The following is a 7,726-nucleotide window of genomic DNA, read 5'->3' on the forward strand; positions in this document are numbered from 1 at the left end:
TTGCCTGGAGAACCCATGGACAGCGGAACCTGGCAGGCTATTGTCCATGGGGTCGCAAAGAGTCGGACACGACTGAGCGACTAAGCACAGCAGAGAGTCTTCACCTTACCACCCTCTCCCAATTGAGTAAATCCTTTTGGGGGGCATTGCCCAGGCACCTCTGCCTCCCTCTGCAGTGTTTGCACCAGACAGGCTCCTCTCTCCTTCCTGGCTCCTACATCCTATGCTGTTTTTTGTTTGTGCCACGTTTATTTACTTTAACAGCAGATGCTCCGCCAGGCTGGCCACTGCTGTTAGAGCTGCCCTATGACAGGTAAAGGCAGCAGAGAGGGGAGAGGTGTTTGTCACAAAACAGAATCTCTTGGGGCGAGGGGGAACCTCTTGATTAAAGTCTAAATTTGTAAAGACAAGAATATTGTCTTCTTTGTCATCAAATCCCCCATGACCAGAACGGTGCCTGGTACAAAGTAGGTGTGAAGCTGAGTCCAGCCTCTATATCCTGAAAATGTGAAAGTGTTAGTCTCTCAGTAGTGTCTGACTCTTTGCAACTCCATGGATGGTAGTCCACCAGGCTCCTCTGTCCATGGGATTCTCCAGGCAAGAATACTGAAGTGGGTTGTCATCTGCCTCCAAGGGATCTTCCCGACCCAGGGATCGAACTTGAGTCTCCCACATTGCAGGCAGATAGTTTACAGTCTGAGCCACCAGGGAAGCCAGGGAAGTCTATATCCTGACACCAAATTAATTCTCAGAGACAAGAGTTTGGGGTGAAGTAAAAAGAATAGCTTTATTGTTTTTCTGGGCAAAGTGGGGCCACAGCAGGCTAATACCCTCAAAACTGTGTGTCCTAACCTGGAGGGAGTAGTGAGGAGTTTTATCATAATGGCTCAAACCAAATGTGATCAGCTCGTGGACGTTCTTCTGATTGGTTGGTGGCGAGGTAAGAGGGAGTCAGCATCATCAACCTTCTGGTTACAACTAGTCTGGGGTCTACATACTGGTGGGCAGCCACTGTTAACTTCTTCCACTTGCTGGGATTAACTGTAAAACAGCTCAAAGATATTGTTATATAGAGCCCTTGAGGGGGAAGCAGGACTCTATGGGCTTCCCCGGTGGCTCAAGTGGTGAAGAATCCACCTGCAATTCAGGAGAGGCAGGTTCAATCCCTGGGTCAGGAAGATCCCCTGGAGGAGGAAATGGCAACCCACTCCAGTATCCTCTCCTGGGAAATTCCATGGACAGAAGAGCCTACTAGGCTAGAGTCCATGGGTCACTAAAAGTCTGACATGACTGAGCACGTACTCATTTCCTTCACTATCAGGACGCTACCCCTATTGTTTCTTGACTGTCCCTCCCTTCTCTCTCAGTCTCCTCCCTTCCCTAATTAGCCTCTGTTTGAACCTGCCGCTGGAACTCAGGGGAGTTCAAGGAAGCTGAATGAAGCCTATTTCCTGTAATCAAGAAATGGGGAACACAGGGAGGTTTTTGTGCCTAGGAGCCCCATAGGGTCCTGCTTGGTATCCGGTGCCCTACAAATAATCATTAAAGGCAAGAAAGAAGGAACAGAATTTGACTCACTATCTAAAAACCCAGGAGATGTGTCAGATTGCTGGAGAAGCAGAAGCAAAGAGCCTGAGATGATGCAGAGCGGGGTATGCCTGTAAGAGAAGAGAGGGACTGAATTAGAGCAAATACCATGAGGCAGGGAAGAAAACAAACCAAGCGCACCAAAAAAGCAGTGTCAACCACTCATCCACTCAATATGCAAAGGTGTACTGAATGCTTCCTACGCGCCAGGTTCTAGTCTAATGGCTAAGATACTGTAGTGAAAAAAGCTGACACAAATCCCTGCCCTCACAGATTACAGTACATGGGGGTCAGATGATAAATAAGTAAGATACATGAATAAAATACAGTTTCTTAGGAAATTCCCTGGTGGTCCAGTGGTTAGGACTCTGTGTCTTCACTGCCAAGGGCCCAGGTTCCATTCCTGGTCAAGGAACTAAGATCCCACAAGCCATGCAGCCCAGCCAAATGTGTATATATATTATATAATGAATGACATATACATATATATGTAGTTCTATATGGTTATATAATTATAGTTATATATATATATATTAATATATAGTTCATTAGGTGATAAGTGTTAAGAAGAACTCTAAAAGCAGGGAAGATTAACATAAAGTATAGGAGGAACTGCAGTTTTAGATAAGGAGGCCATAGCAGGTGTTACAGAGTGATTTTCGAGTAAATCCAGAAGAAATGAGACGATCCCTGCAGCTATCTGGCAGTAGAGCCTTCAGCCAGAGAATGGCAAGTGCAAAAGCGCTGAGGTAGAAACTTGCCTGGCATGTTTGAAGAAAAGATAGGGGGCTATTTCAGAGGGAGACCGAGTGACTTCACTTTCACTTTTCCTTTCATGCATTGGAGAAGGAAATGGCAACCCACTCCAGTGTTCTTGCCTGGAGAATCCTAGGGACGGGGGAGCCTGGTGGGCTGCCGTCTATGGGGTTGCCCAGAGTCGGACACGACTGAAGCGATGCAGCAACAGCAGCAGCAGCAGCAGCAGCATTACATGCGTATTTATATACCATCTGTTTCTCTCACCAGGCTATAACCTCTGTGAAGCAGAAATTGCTTCAGTTGATTCACAATTGAACACTCTGTGCAAAGTGAAAGTGAAAGCCACTCAGTCATGCCTGACTCTTCGAAAACCCATGGACTATACAGTCCATGGAATTCTCCAGGCCAGAATACTGGAGTCTTTCCCTTCTCCAGGAGATTTGTCCCAAACCAGGGATCAAACCCAAGTCTCCTGCACTGCAGGTGGATTCTTTACCAGTTGAGCCACAAGCAACATTCTGTATATTTAGGTAATTAGACTTCCCTAGTGGCTCAGATGGTAAAGTATCTGCTTGCAATGTGCGAGACCCAGGTTTGATCCCTAGGTTGGGAGGATCCTCTGGAGGAGGGAATGGCAACCCACTCCAGTATTCTTGCCTGGAGAATCCCATGGACAGAGGAGCCTGGTGGGCTACAGTCCACTGGGGTCGCAAAGAGTTGGACACGACTGAAGTGACTGAGCATGCACTCTGATCAAGATAATTGTATGTAGAAAATGTTTGTTGTTGTTGTTGTTGTTGTTTTTTCCTGCTTGTTCAGTTGACAGTTGTTGGACACTTTACTCCTTTAATCAGCGTCTTCTCTTTTCAAAATGAGACCCACATGTAAGTGCTTAAGAAGCCCCGGTATAGATTGACATGTTGGTCCACCTAAATCCTGGGGAAATCAGTATAGGAAAATCCCTGAGATGCTACGCATCTTTCCTTAAGATCAGATCTAAGAGAGCCAGGAGAAAACAGGTAAATGTTCAGTCCTCCTGTGATCAGGAAGAGGCTTTTCACAATCTCCCTCCCATTCTCACTCTTCCTAGTCTCAACTCCTTCTCACTGCTGACTGTAAAATGCCAGTCTCTCTATACATAGAGCCTCCATTGCTATGATATGAGTAACTTACAACGTACGCCCAATTACCATGCAGCACAATAACAATTATACACATCATTAAATGTATACCAGATTAACTTTGCTGTATATTTTATTTAAACACTAAACTCTCTCTGGATGAGCATAGTCTTCACATTTGTAGATTGTATCACATGGACATTTGATGACAGCAAAAAAAAAAAAATAGAACATTTGTATGCAAAAGAGAAATCATTGAGTCAGTAAGAGCTTCTGTGCATGAGCAATTCCTGGGGTCCAATCAAGGAAACAAACAAATAACAGAGCTGCAGGCTATTTTCAAAGAGGTCAAATCAAGACTCCCAAACACATGAATTTCAAAAATATTGTTTGGTTTGCAGAACTCATTTTTTATTAATTATATACAGATGAAAAAATTTAAATAGTTCAGGTCAATCAATTTCAGCCCCACATCACAATTACAGGAAGATTATGCAGATTCTGTTTTCTTTCTTTCATGCGAAAGTTTAGTACATTAGGTGACTTTCCAGCATCACATACTGAACTACCAATAATAACAAAAAAGATGAGCCCATTTTTATTTTTATTCCTGGCTAAGTGAAATGAGAATCCACTTGCCCTTCAAGAGCACAGATGACTTAAAAGATACCACAGGTAGAAATTTAGTGACAGGTCATGTGCTGGGGGATGATGAATAAACCCAAGAGGCTGTGATTGATTGGTAAATTACTAGTATATGATAACATTGCTAGCATGAAGAGATTTTGATTAAACTGTGTACTTTAGAAAGGCTGGGTGGGTGAGGGGCATTTTAATATCATATTACCTTTTCAAAAAATAATAAATTATAGAGAAGTTCACCCTAGTGTCCTTTCAAATGTCCCAAATCATGAAATTACAGATCTTATTTCCTTTATATAGATAACAAATTGACTACATCGGCTATAAACTTCTACCTTTAGTACTCTAGGAAGTGCAGTACCTGAGAAAGTTAGAACAGGACATGAAACAGTGGACTGATTTCAAATCTGGAAAGGAGTACTTCAAGGCTGTATATTGTCACCCTGCTTATTTAACTTATATGCAGAGTACATCATGTGAAATGCTGGGCTGGATGAAGCACAAGCTGTAATAAAGATTGCCAGGAGAAATACCAATAACCTCAGATATGCAGATGAAACCACCCTTATGCAGAAAGTGAAGAGGAACTAAAGAGCCTCTTGATGAAAGTGAAAGAGGAGAGTGAAAAAGCTGGTTTGAAACTCAACATTCAAAAAACAAAAGATCATGGTATCTGCTCCCATTACTTCATGGAAAACAGATGGGGAAACAATGGAAACAGTGACAGACTTTATTTTGGGGGGCTCCAAAATCACTGCAGATGGTGACTGCAGTCAAGAAATTAAAAGATGCTTGCCCCTTGGAAGAAGAGCTACGACCAACCTAGACAGCATATTAAAAAGCAGAGACATTACTTTGCTGACAAATGTCTGTCTAGTCAAAGCTATGATTTTTCCAGTAGTCATGTTTGGATGTGAGAATTGGACCATAAAGAAAGCTGAGTGCCAAAGAATTGATGCTTTTGAACTGTGGTGTTGGAGAAGACTCTTGAGAGTCCCTTGGACTGCAAGGAGATCCAACCAGTCCATCCTAAAGGAGATAAGTCCTAAATATTCACTGGAAGGACTGATGCTGAAGCTGAAACTCCAGTACTTTGGCCACCTGATGTGAAGAACTGACTCACTGGAAAAGACCCTCTTGCTGGGAAAAATTGAAGGCAGGAGAAGAAGGGGATGACAGATGAGGTGGTTGGGTGGCATTGCCGACTGGACGGACATGAGTTTGAGCAAGCTCTGGGAGTTGGTGATGGACAGGGAAGCCTGGCGTGCTGCAGTCCATGGAGTCGCAGAGAGTCGGACACAACTGAGCGACTGCACTGAACTGAACAGAGAAGGAGGTGCATTCTAATGTTTGAGAGAAGATCACCACCAAGAATGCAGCTTCAGACCTATGCATGTCAGTTGATCAGTCATTTTGACTCTTTGTGACCTCATGGACGGTAGTCTGCCAGGCTCCTGTGTCCATGGAATTCTACAGGCAAGAATACTGGAGTGGGTTGCCATTCCCTTCTCCAGGGGATCTTAACAATCCAGGGATTGAACTTGGGTCTCCTGCATTGCAGGAAGATTCTTTACCATTTGAGCCACCAGGGAATAAAACAAATTATAAAGGATTAAGCAGAATCTCAGATTATAATCCATTGTGCACCTATTCAAAAACCATTTCCATCTTTTTTTTAAGGTACAATCTGTTTGTAGGACATATATTAATTCAACCTTAAAAATTAATTCCAATATACATTGTGTGTGGGTGTGTGTTAGTTGCTCAGTCGTGTCTGATTCTCTGTGACCCCATGGACTGTAGCCCACCAGGCTCCTCTGTCCATGGAATTCTCCAGGCAAGAATACTGGAGTGGGTTGCCATTTCCTTCTCCTCCAATATGCATTATAAAGATAAAGACAAATTACTGTTTGATTCCCCTTATACGAGGTACCTAGAATAGTCAAATTCATAGAGTCAGAAAGTACATAAGTGGATGCCAGGGGCCAGAGTTGGATGGAGTGGGGAAGGGGAAAGGAGGAGTTAAGTGTTTAATGGGGATAGAAGTTCAGTTTAGGGAGATGAAAAATTCAGGAGATGTATGATGGTGAGAGTTGCACAATAATGTGAATGTACTTAGTGGCACTGGAGAAGGAAATGGCTACCCACTCCAGGATTCTTGCCTGGAGAATCCCATGGACAGAGGAGCCTGGCGGGCTACAGTCCATGGTGTCGCAGAGTCGGACACGACTTGGTGACTAAACCACACCACCACCACTTCGTGACACTGAACTGCATACTTGTTGTTCAGTCGCTCAGTCAGTCGTGTCTGACTCTGCAAACCCATGGAGTGCAGCACGCCAGGCTTCCTTGTCCTTCACCATCTCCCGGAGTCTGCTCAAACTCATGTCCATTGAATCTGTGATGCCGTCCAACCATCTTGTCCTCTGTCGTCCCCTTCTCCTCCTGCCTTCAAGCTTTCCCAGTTAAATATGGTTAAAATAGTATACTTTATATTAAGTGACTTTTACAACAATTAAAAAAAAAGCATTACAAAACATTTCCAACCCCGTTCTCCATTGTCTGTTACTTACTAAAATGATTGGACAACCTAATAATCATTTTTTTTTTCCAGCATGAGTAGTCATGTAACTCAGTTATGGCCAGTGAAATGTAAGGGGAGGTCATAGATGCAGGAAATTGATGAATAACGCTTCTCCCTCCTAAGAGAATGGGAGTGGGCTATAATTCCCTGCTACTTGCCCCTGATCCTAGGGTTGGGAACAGAGGCTTCTGGGAACTACATCAGTCCCCCTGACAGCCAGGTGGGTAGGACCATGACAATCACAGAGATCCCCAATGCCAAAGTCCTGACTTGGTGAGCCACCGAGGGGACATCAGCAACAGCCACCATCCTGATTTCTTGTAACATGAGAAGAATCATTTCCTCCTGTTTAAATGACTGTTAGATCACCTGGTATTTAGAGCCCAGTGTATTTTAAATAGATATGCCATTGTTTGAGATATCTGTGACTAAAAGAAAAAAGATAAACTGGATAGTCACCAGAGGGGACAGTACAGCCAAGGCCAGGTTTCTGGCTTTGTTGACTCAGCTGTGTTGTTTCCCAGGAAAGAGTATCCATGTGTGCATCCGAATTGCATAACCTGAAATTCCTGATCAGTTGAGCAAACTGGGTAGTGGATTTTGTTGTATTTTGTCATACTAACAGGAGGTCTTCTGGCTCGAGTGTAGTTGGTACCAATTCATCCATCTCTTCTTTCCCCCTGGGCTCCATGAGGCATAAGATTGTAACAGCAGCTAGAAGGCTCTGGCCTGACAGCTAACGTGCATTTAGGGATTATAAGGACAGACTTACCACCTGTAGCCATCTGCAAGCAAAAAGCAACCAGTCTCCCCAGATGCCATTAAATTGTACTGTCGGGTGGTGAAAAGTGACCATGTCCCTTAGTAAAATACACGTGTGTTTCAACAGTTGTGAAAGGACACTGCCCTAGCAGGGAACACCCCATAAACAAGGGATTATTTGTAAAAATAAATTTCACCTTGAAAAAGAATATGGAATGTTTACACATTCAAATGACTCTTCTCTTTGCAAAACATATCACTATTGAACTCC

Source organism: Bos taurus, chromosome 17 (genome assembly GCF_002263795.3).
Source record: "Bos taurus isolate L1 Dominette 01449 registration number 42190680 breed Hereford chromosome 17, ARS-UCD2.0, whole genome shotgun sequence".
In the NCBI taxonomy this organism is placed as follows: Eukaryota; Metazoa; Chordata; class Mammalia; order Artiodactyla; family Bovidae; genus Bos; species Bos taurus.